Below are 11779 nucleotides of genomic sequence, written 5' to 3'. Positions count from 1 at the left end.
CACCCAGGTGGTGGAAACTAGGCAATATAACTATTAACCTCTTCAGATTTAATCCGAAAACTGAAGACTTGGCCCTCAGCAGTTGATTTGCATTTCAACCTATCTGGCCTTGGAATGCCCTGGGTTCCCCTAACAAGATTGGGAGGAAGCAAAAGTGGAGTGAAGCATCTGGGTGACAATGCAGAGCCTGCTTCCACTGCAACCAACAGAAAGAACTGGGAAACATATAAGGAACAAACGAGCAGGATATGGCACTCGTGGATTTGGTGCCATGGAAAGAGCCCATGACAACCAAACTACTTGACCATTGCCTTTCAAGCCAGTGACAGATCGGAGCCACATTTCCTTGATAGAAAATTGCTAAAACACTACCTTATGTGGCTCGTTGGTCTAGGGGTATGATTCTTGCTTAGGGTGCGAGAGGTCCCGGGTTCAAATCCCGGACGAGCCCCAATGGTGAAATCTGTTTAATACCAAATTCCTAATTTAAAATTGGCATTAGAATCAAGTCTGCCCACATGGTGGTAACAAGGCATATTTGTTCATGCAAAAAGTAGAAGAATGGGTAATACGCAATGAAGAAGACTTTGCTCTCGGCAGTCGATTTGCGTTTCAACCTATCTGACCTCTGAATGCCCTGGGATCCCCTAATAGGTTTAGGAGGAAGCAAAAGTGTAGTATAGGATTTTGGCCCCTTTGCAGAACCTGCTTCAACTGCAATCAACAGAAAAATATGAGGAACAAACAAGCAGGACATGCCTCTCGTGGCTCGCTGGTCTAGGGGTATGATTATTACTTAGGGTGCGAGAGGTCCCAGATGAGACCACTTTGCTTAGAAGAGGATGCATGGATTGAATGATGTGGCTTATTTATCAAGTGAAGGCTGAACCTGGCAGTGGAGCCATGGAAAGAGCCCATGCCAAACAATGTAATCAGAAAGCTGAATCTGGCAGTGGAGACATGGAAAGAGCCCATGCAACCAAACTACTTGACCATTGCCTTTCAAGTCAGTGACAGATCGGAGCCAGGTTCATTACGATTCTGCTGTCACTTTTGACTGAAATATTCAAATACGAATTTTGGTTAAATGTTTTGCGTCAAAGTATGGTGTCGTCCAATGTTATCTGAAGGCTGAATCTGGCAGTGGAGCCATGGAAAGAGCCCATGCCAAACAATGTAATCTGAAGGCTGACTCTGGCAGGGGAGCCATGGAAAGAGCCCATGCCAAACAAACTACTTGGCCATTGCCTTTCAAGTCAGTGACAGATGGGAGCCGCTTTTCCTTGATAGAAATTTGCTAAAACACTGTATTATGTTGCTCGTTGGTCTAAGGGTATGATTCTCGCTTTGGGTGCAAAAGGTCCCAGATGAGACTACTTTGCTTAGAAGAGGATGCATGGATTGAAAGATGTGGCTTATTTAACAAGTGGGATGAAAAACAGAGTGTCTAGGGGTATGATTCTCGCTTTGGGTGGGAGAGGTCCCGGATTCAAATCCCGGACGAGCCCCAATGGTAAAATCTGTTTAATTCCTAATTTAGAGTTGGCATTAGAATCAAGTCTGCCCACATGGTGGTAACAAGACATATTTGTTCATGCAAAAAGTAGAAGAATGGGTAATACGCATTAAAGAAGACTTTGCTCTCGACATTCCATTTGCGTTTCAACCTATCTGACCTCTGAATGCCCTGTGATCCCCTAATAGGTTTAGGAGGAAGCAAAAGTGTAGTATAGGATTTTGGCCCCTTTGCAGAACCTGCTTCAACTGCAATCAACAGAAAAATATGAGGAACAAACAAGCAGGACATGCCTCTCGTGGTTCGCTGGTCTAGGGGTATGATTATCACTTAGGGTGCGAAAGGTCCCAGATGAGACCACTTTGCTTAGAAGAGGATGCATGGATTGAAAGATGTGGCTTATTTATCAAGTGGGATGCAAAAGAGAGTGTCTAGGGGTATGATTCTCGCTTTGGGTGCGAGAGGTCCCGGCTTCAATTCCCGGACCATTTCTAAGGGCAAATGGTCAATGTAATCTGAAAGCTGAATCTGGCAGTGGAGCCATGGAAAGAGCCCATGCCAAACAATGTAATCAGAAAGCTGAATCTGGCAGTGGAGACATGGAAAGAGCCCATGCAACCAAACTACTTGACCATTGCCTTTCAAGCCAGTGACAGACCGGAGCGGCATTTCCTTGATGGAAAATTGTTAAAACATTGTTTTACGTGGCTCGTTGGTCTAGGGGTATGATTCTCGCTTAGGATGTCCTGGATTTAGTCCCAGACGAGCCTTAAGGGTAAATTCTGTTTAATACCAAATCCTTAATTTAAATTCCACATTATAACTAAGTTCACCCAGGTGGTGGAAACTAGGCAATATAACTATTAACCTCTTCAGATTTAATCCGAAAACTGAAGACTTGGCCCTCAGCAGTCGATTTGCATTTCAACCTATCTGGCCTTGGAATGCCCTGGGTTCCCCTAACAAGATTGGGAGGAAGCAAAAGTGGAGTGAAGCATCTGGGTGACAATGCAGAGCCTGCTTCCACTGCAACCAACAGAAAGAACTGGGAAACATATAAGGAACAAACGAGCAGGATATGGCACTCGTGGATTTGGTGCCATGGAAAGAGCCCATGACAACCAAACTACTTGACCATTGCCTTTCAAGCCAGTGACAGATCGGAGCCACATTTCCTTGATAGAAAATTGCTAAAACACTATTTTATGTGGCTCGTTGGTCTAGGGGTATGATTCTCGCTTAGGGTGCGAGAGGTCCCGGGTTCAAATCCCGGACGAGCCCCAATGTTGAAATCTGTTTAATACCAAATTCCTAATTTAAAATTGGCATTAGAATCAAGTCTGCATATTTGTTCATGCAAAAAGTAGAAGAATGGGTAATACGCAATGAAGAAGACTTTGCTCTCGGCAGTCGATTGGCGTTTCAACCTATCTGACCTCTGAATGCCCTGGGATCCCATAATAGGTTTAAGAGGAAGCAAAAGTGTAGTATAGTATTTTGGCCCCTTTGCAGAACCTGCTTCAACTGCAATCAACAGAAAAATATGAGGAACAAACAAGCAGGACATGCCTCTCGTGGCTCGCTGGTCTAGGGGTAGGATTATTACTTAGTGTGCGAGAGGTCCCAGATGAGACCACTTTGCTTAGAAGAGGATGCATGTATTGAAAGATGTGGCTTATTTATCAAGTGGGATGCAAAATTCAATTCAATTCAATTCAATTTTATTTATAGTATCAAATCATAACAAGAGATATCTCGAGACACTTTACAGATAGAGTAGGTCTAGACCAAACTCTGTACTTTACGAAGCCCCAACTATTACAGTGGTTGCCTCAATAGCAAGCATTAGCAGTAGCTATTGCGACAGTGGCAAGGAAAAACTCCCTTTTAGGAAGAAACCTCGGCAGACCCAGACTCTTGGTGGGCGGTGTCTGACGGCACCAGTTGGGGGAGTGGTGAATGGTGGCAATAATAGTCATAATAAAGATAGTGAAGCAGTGATCACAATGGTAGTCATAGTAGTTCATGTCATAGTAGGGCACAGCAGGGCGTTACGGGGTGTAGTGTGGCACAGCAGCCTGGGTGGACGCGGTTGGACGCGGCAGGACGCAGTCGGACACTGCGGGGAAACGCAGAGCGTAGCAGGGTGTAGTAAGTCCATAGCGTCAGCTGCACCCAGGACCCCGGTGTAGGTGCCACCCAATTCCAAGGCGATGTTCTGGGTGAAGAAGAAGCAAAGGGACTCCGGGGAGAAAACTCCCCAGAGCTAGGTTAGTAACAGGCATTTCTGGGACTAAGATGCACACAAAAGGAGACAAGTGAAAAGAGAGAAGAGGGAGCGGCTCATTGTGTCCTTGGAAGGAGCTTCCCACAGCAGTCTAGAGTTATAATAGCATAACTAAGAGAGGCAGGCTAAAGAGAGGGGCCCTGGACCGGGCTCGTACTCTCCCCTGCCGGAACGGGCTTGTACTTCCTGCCTCCCTCTACTCTACTCTACTATGCTGCAACTCCTCACTCCCTAACTATAAGCTTTATCAAAGATGATGGTTTTCAGTTTATTCTTAAATGTGGCGACGGTGTCAGCCCCCCGAACCCAAGTTGGGAGCTGGTTCCACAGGAGAGGAGCCTGGTAGCTGAAGGCTCTGGCTCCCATTCTACTTTTAGAGACTCTAGGAACCACAAGTAGCTCTGAGTTCTGGGAGCGCAGTGCTCTAGTGGGACAATAAGGTACTAAAAGCTCTTCTATGTATGATGGTGCTTGACCATTTAGTGCTTTGTAGGTCAGGAGAAGGATTTTAAATTCAATCCTGGATTTTACAGGAAGCCAATGCAGAGAAGCTAATACAGGAGAAATGTGATCTCTTTTGTTAGTTCTTGTCAGAACGTGCTGCAGCATTCTGGATCAGCTGGAGGGTCTTGAGGGACTTATTTGAGCAGCCTGATAGTAAAGAATTACAGTAGTCCAGCCGGGAAGTTACGAATGCATGGACTAGTTTTTCAGCATCGTTTTGAGACAGGATGTTCCTGATTTTGGCAATGTTACGAAGATGGAAAAAGGCTGTTCTTGAGGTTTGTTTTAAGTGGGCGTTAAAGGATAGATCCTGGTCAAAAATGACTCCTAGATTTCTGACAGTAGTGCTGGAGGCCAGGGCAATACCATCTAGGGTAGCTATATATTTAGATAATGAAGTTCGGTGGTGCTTGGGTCCCAGCACAATAACTTCCGTTTTGTTTGAGTTCAACATCAGAAAATTGTGGGTCATCCAGGATTTTATATCTTTAATGCACGCTTGAAGTTTAGCTAACTGACCGCTTTCGTCTGGCTTAATTGACAGATATAATTGGGTGTCGTCTGCGTAACAGTGAAAGTTAATTGAGTGTTTCCTAATAATATTGCCTAGAGGAAGCATATATAAAGAGAATAGAATTGGTCCAAGCACTGAGCCTTGAGGAACGCCATGGCTAACTTTAGCGTATTTGGATGGTTTATCGTTAATATTAACAAATTGGGATCGCTCAGAAAAATAGGACTTAAACCAGCTTAGTGCGATTCCTTTAATGCCAACTAAATGTTCCAGTCTCTGTAAGAGGATGGTATGGTCAATAGTGTCGAATGCAGCACTAAGATCTAATAAGACAAGTACGGAGACAAGTCCTTTGTCAGCAGCAGTTAGAAGGTCGTTAGTGATTTTCACCAGTGCCGTCTCTGTGCTATGATGCATTCTAAATCCTGACTGAAAGTCTTCAAATAGACTATTTCTATGCAGAAAGTCACACAATTGATTAGCGACTACCTTCTCAAGGATTTTGGAGAGAAACGGGAGGTTAGATATAGGTCTATAGTTGGCTAAGACCTCAGGGTCGAGGGTGGGTTTTTTCAGAATAGGTTTTATCACAGCTACTTTAAAAGACTGCGGTACGTGACCCGTTAATAAGGACATATTGATCGTATCTAGTAATGTGGTGTTGACCACGGGTAGTGCTTCTTTAAGTAGCTTCGTTGGAATGGGGTCTAAGAGACAGGTAGTTGGCTTAGCTGAAGAGACCCTTAACATTAATTGTTGGAGGTCTAAAGGATAAAAGCCGTCTAAATAAGTATCAGGTCTTATCGTTCTCTCTAGCCCTCCTGCGCCCAATGGTGAGTCGTTGGAAGCTGTGGGCAGAAGGTGATGAATTTTTTCTCTAATTGTTATAATTTTATCATTAAAAAAGGTCATGAAGTCATCACTGCTCAGAGCTATAGGAATAGATGGCTCAATAGAGCTGTGACTATCTGTCAGCCTGGCTACAGTGCTGAAAAGAAACCTTGGGTTGTTCTTATTTTCTTCTATTAGTATTGAGTAATAGTCTGATCTGGCATTTCTGAGGGCCCTCCTATAATTTTTTAGACTATCTTGCCAATCCACACGAGATTCTTCCAGTTTGGTGGAACGCCATTTACTTTCAAGTTTTCGTGAGATTTGTTTTAATTTGCGAGTTTGGGAGTTATACCAAGGTGCTAGTTTCCTTTCCTTCATCATCTTCTTTTTGAGAGGAGCAACCGAGTCTAAAGTAGTCCGTAGGCAGGCCGTAGCAGCGTCTACAAAGTTATCAAGTTGGGAGGGACTAGAGTTAACATAACAGTCCTCTGTTATATTAAGGCATGACATTGAGTTAAGTGCTGTTGGAATAGCTTCCTTAAATTTAGCTATAGCACTGTCAGATAAGCATCTAGTGTAGAAACTTTTATTTAATTTCGTATAGTCTGGTAGTAGGAATTCGAAAGTTATTAAAAAATGGTCTGATAATAAAGGATTCTGCGGAAATACTATTAAATCGTCAATTTTGATGCCATATTCTAGCACAAGGTCGAGGGTGTGGTTAAAACAGTGCGTGGCCTTATGCACCCTCTGACTGAAACCAATAGAATCTAGCAGTGAATTGAAAGCAGTACTAAGGCTATTGCTCTCAATGTCCACATGGATATTAAAATCACCTACAATAAGTACTTTGTCTGATTGAAGGACTACGCATGATAAAAACTCTGAGAATTCAGATAAAAACTCAGAATATGGACCTGGTGCTTGGTAAACAACAACGAATATAATTGGCTGTACTGTTTTCCATGTTGGGTGTTGAAGATTAAGAACAAGGCTTTCAAACGAGTTATAATTTAGTTTAGGTTTAGGATTAATTAACAGGCTCGAGTCAAATATGGCTGCAACTCCCCCTCCTCGGATTGAGCCTCGTGGAATTGGGGTATTATTATGACTGGGAGGAGTGGCTTCGTTTAAACTAACATATTCGTCATGGCCCAGCCAGGTTTCGGTGAGGCAGAATAAATCAATGTGGTTATCTGATATCAATTTGTTTACCAATAATGCTTTCGATGACAGAGATCTAATATTTAATAGTCCACATTTGATTTTCCTATTCTGTTCTATCGTTGCAGTGGTTGTTTTAATTCCAATTAGGTTGTTTAGTATAGCACCTCTTTTGTTAGCGTTTGGTTTAAACGGTCTCAGTCGGGGGACAGACACGGTGGTTATGGGATTATGAATGGGTGATTGCTCTGAAGGGAGCACAGAGGGGCGTGTAGCGCTGTATCTCTGATTATTGACTTTGGGAGAGTGTGTCTGGTCAGTGTGCTTGTGGGAGTGTTTACGGGATGTAAACAGTCAATCAGAGGTCTGGGTATGCAGGGCGTGGTGCAAATTTCCACGTAGCATCTGGGTACCGCGTGTATTGGGATGAATCCCATCCCTGCTGAACAGGGAGCCACGTTCCCAAAACAGATTGAAGTTGTCAATAAAACCTATCCTGTGAATACTGCATGTGAGCTGGAGCCAGGTGTTAAGGGAGAGTAGTCTGCTAAAGAGGCCTGATCCGCGACCTAGAGATGGAAGTGGGCCCGAAATAAAAACCGACTTCCCAGTGCTTTTTAAAGCCTCAATGAGAGTGGTAAAGTCTCGCCTTGTGCGCTCACACTCCTGAATCCGAGTGGACATGTCGTTATGTCCACAATGGACCACGATGCGTTTGATAGAGGTCGGAAATGAATGCCCTGGGATCCCATAATAGGTTTAGGAGGAAGCAAAAGTGTAGTATAGTATTTTGGCCCCTTTGCAGAACCTGCTTCAACTGCAATCAACAGAAAAATATGAGGAACAAACAAGCAGGACATGCCTCTCGTGGCTCGCTGGTCTAGGGGTAGGATTATTACTTAGTGTGCGAGAGGTCCCAGATGAGACCACTTTGCTTAGAAGAGGATGCATGGATTGAAAGATGTGGCTTATTTATCAAGTGGGATGCAAAAGAGAGTGTCTAGGGGTATGATTCTCGCTTTGGGTGCGAGAGGTCCCGGCTTCAATTCCCGGACCATTTCTAAGGGCAAATGGTCAATGTAATCAGAAAGCTGAATCTGGCAGTGGAGCCATGGAAAGAGCCCATGCCAAACAATGTAATCAGAAAGCTGAATCTGGCAGTGGAGACATGGAAAGAGCCCATGCAACCAAACTACTTGACCATTGCCTTTCAAGCCAGTGACAGACCGGAGCGGCATTTCCTTGATGGAAAATTGTTAAAACATTGTTTTACGTGGCTTGTTGGACTAGGGGTATGATTCTCGCTTAGGATGTCCTGGATTTAGTCCCAGACGAGCCTTAAGGGTAAATTCTGTTTAATACCAAATCCTTAATTTAAAATTGGCATTAGAATCAAGTCTGCATATTTGTTCATGCAACAAGTAGAAGAATGGGTAATACGCAATGAAGAAGACTTTGCTCTCGGCAGTCGATTGGCGTTTCAACCTATCTGACCTCTGAATGCCCTGGGATCCCATAATAGGTTTAGGAGGAAGCAAAAGTGTAGTATAGTATTTTGGCCCCTTTGCAGAACCTGCATCAACTGCAATCAACAGAAAAATATGAGGAACAAACAAGCAGGACATGCCTCTCGTGGCTCGCTGGTCTAGGGGTAGGATTATTACTTAGTGTGCGAGAGGTCCCAGATGAGACCACTTTGCTTAGAAGAGGATGCATGTATTGAAAGATGTGGCTTATTTATCAAGTGGGATGCAAAAGAGAGTGTCTAGGGGTATGATTCTCGCTTTGGGTGCAAGAGGTCCCGGCTTCAATTCCCGGACCATTTCTAAGGGCAAATGGTCAATGTAATCAGAAAGCTGAATCTGGCAGTGGAGCCATGGAAAGAGCCCATGCCAAACAATGTAATCAGAAAGCTGAATCTGGCAGTGGAGACATGGAAAGAGCCCATGCAACCAAACTACTTGACCATTGCCTTTCAAGTCAGTGACAGACCGGAGCGGCATTTCCTTGATGGAAAATTGTTAAAACATTGTTTTACGTGGCTTGCTGGACTAGGGGTATGATTCTCGCTTAGGATGTCCTGGATTTAGTCCCAGACGAGCCTTAAGGGTAAATTCTGTTTAAAACCAAATCCTTAATTTAAAATCCACATTAGAACTAAGTTCACCCAGGTGGTGGAAACTAGGCAATATAACTATTAACCTCTTCAGATTTAATCCGAAAACTGAAGACTTGGCCCGAAGACTCTGTACTTTACGAAGCCCCAACTATTACAGTGGTTGCCTCAATAGCAAGCATTAGCAGTAGCTATTGCGACAGTGGCAAGGAAAAACTCCCTTTTAGGAAGAAACCTCGGCAGACCCAGACTCTTGGTGGGCGGTGTCTGACGGCACCAGTTGGGGGAGTGGTGAATGGTGGCAATAATAGTCATAATAAAGATAGTGAAGCAGTGATCACAATGGTAGTCATAGTAGTTCATGTCATAGTAGGGCACAGCAGGGCGTTACGGGGTGTAGTGTGGCACAGCAGCCTGGGTGGACGCGGTTGGACGCGGCAGGACGCAGTCGGACACTGCGGGGAAACGCAGAGCGTAGCAGGGTGTAGTAAGTCCATAGCGTCAGCTGCACCCAGGACCCCGGTGTAGGTGCCACCCAATTCCAAGGCGATGTTCTGGGTGAAGAAGAAGCAAAGGGACTCCGGGGAGAAAACTCCCCAGAGCTAGGTTAGTAACAGGCATTTCTGGGACTAAGATGCACACAAAAGGAGACAAGTGAAAAGAGAGAAGAGGGAGCGGCTCATTGTGTCCTTGGAAGGAGCTTCCCACAGCAGTCTAGAGTTATAATAGCATAACTAAGAGAGGCAGGCTAAAGAGAGGGGCCCTGNTATCCATCCATCCATCTTCTTCCGCTTATCCGGTAACGGGTCGTGGGGGGTAGCAGCTCCAGCAGGGGACCCCAAACTTCCCTTTCCCGAGCCACATTAACCAGCTCCGACTGGGGGATCCCGAGGCGTTCCCAGGCCAGGTTGGAGATATAATCTCTCCACCTAGTCCTGGGTCTTCCCCGAGGCCTCCTCCCAGCTGGACGTGCCTGGAACACCTCCCTAGGGAGGCGCCCAGGGGGCGTCCTTACCAGATGCCCGAACCACCTCAACTGGCTCCTTTCGACGCGAAGGAGCAGCGGCTCTACTCCGAGCTCCTCACGGATGACTGAGCTTCTCACCCTATCTCTAAGGGAGACGCCAGCCACCCTCCTGAGGAAACCCATTTCGGCCGCTTGTACCCTGGATCTCGTTCTTTCGGTCATGACCCAGCCTTCATGACCATAGGTGAGGGTGGGAACGAAAACTGACCGGTAGATTGAGAGCTTTGCCTTCTGGCTCAGCTCTCTTTTCGTCACAACGGTGCGATACATTGAGTGTAATACCGCACCCGCTGCGCCGATTCTCCGACCAATCTCCCGCTCCATTGTCCCCTCACTCGCGAACAATACCCCAAGGTACTTGAACTCCTTCACTTGGGGTAAAGACTCATTCCCTACCTGGAGAAGGCACCCCATCGGTTTCCTGCTGAGAACCATGGCCTCAGATTTAGAGGTGCTGATCCTCATCCCAGCCGCTTCACACTCGGCTGCGAACCGATCCAGTGAGTGCTGAAGGTCACAGGCCGACGATGCCATCAGGACCACATCATCCGCAAAAAGCAGCGATGAGATCCCCAGCTCATCAAACTGCAACCCCTCTCCACCCCGACTACGCCTCGATATCCAGAGGCCAACTCTCACCTGAAACGAGTCCGACTTACTGCCGAGAACCCGGACACAGCTCTCGCTTTGGTCGTACAGAGATTGGATGGCCCTGAGAAGGGACCCCCTCACCCCATACTCCCGCAGCACCTCCCACAGTATCTCCCAGGGGACCCGGTCATACGCCTTCTCCAGATCCACAAAGCACATGTAGACCGGTTGGGCATACTCCCAGGCTCCCTCCAGGATCCTTGCGAGAGTAAAGATCTGGTCCGTTGTTCCACGACCAGGACGGAATCCGCATTGTTCCTCTTCAACCTGAGGTTCGACTATCGACCGAACCCTCCTTTCCAGCACCTTGGAGTAGACTTTACCGGGGAGGCTGAGAAGTGTGATACCCCTGTAATTGGCACACACCCTCTGGTCCCCCTTTTTGAAAAGGGGAACCACCACCCCGGTCTGCCACTCCTTAGGCACCGTCCCCGACTTCCACGCAATGTTGAAGAGGCGTGTCAGCCAAGACAACCCCTCCACACCCAGAGCTTTAAGCATTTCTGGACGGATCTCATCAATCCCTGGGGCTTTGCCACTGTGGAGTTATTTAACTACCTCAGCAACTTCCACCAGGGAAATTGACGACAATCCCCCATCATCCTCCAGCTCTGCCTCTACCATAGAGGGCGTATTAGTCGGATTTAGGAGTTCCTCAAAGTGCTCCTTCCACCGCCCTATTACCTCCTCAGTTGAGGTCAACAGCGTCCCATCCTTACTGTACACAGCTTGGATGGTTCCCCGCTTTCCCCTCCTGAGGTGGCGAACGGTTTTCCAGAAGCACCTTGGTGCCGACCGAAAGTCCTTCTCCATGTCTTCTCCGAACTACTCCCACACCCGCTGCTTTGTCTCTTTCACGGCAGAGGCTGCAGCCCTTCGGGCCCTTCGGTACCTTGCAACTGCCTCCGGAGTCCTCTGGGATAACATATCCCGGAAAGACTCCTTCTTCAGTCGGACGGCTTCCCTGACCACCGGTGTCCACCACGGTGTTCGTGGGTTACCGCCCCTTGAGGCACCTAAGACCCTAAGACCACAGCTCCCCGCCGCATTGTCCACTCGGGTTCAATGCCCCCAGCCTCCACAGGGATGCACGAAAAGCTCCGCCGGAGGTGTGAGTTGAAAGTCTGTCGGACAGGGGCCTCCTCCAGACGTTCCCAATTTACCCG

At 46.6% G+C, this 11779-nt stretch overlaps 2 non-coding genes across 2 annotated transcripts; both read left to right on the top strand.

The window, feature by feature from the left end:
• Positions 1–379: 379 nt before the first annotated feature.
• trnap-agg lies at positions 380–451 on the top strand. The gene has a single exon. It is a non-coding gene; the product is annotated as a tRNA-Pro (tRNA).
• A 2274-nt stretch (positions 452–2725) lies between these two features.
• On the top strand, positions 2726–2797 carry trnap-agg. Its single transcript has one exon. It is a non-coding gene; the product is annotated as a tRNA-Pro (tRNA).
• Positions 2798–11779: the final 8982 nt, after the last annotated feature.

This window comes from Sander lucioperca, chromosome 8 (assembly GCF_008315115.2).
Source record: "Sander lucioperca isolate FBNREF2018 chromosome 8, SLUC_FBN_1.2, whole genome shotgun sequence".
Taxonomy (NCBI): Eukaryota; Metazoa; Chordata; class Actinopteri; order Perciformes; family Percidae; genus Sander; species Sander lucioperca.
This window is presented reverse-complemented; position numbering and strand designations above follow the sequence as displayed.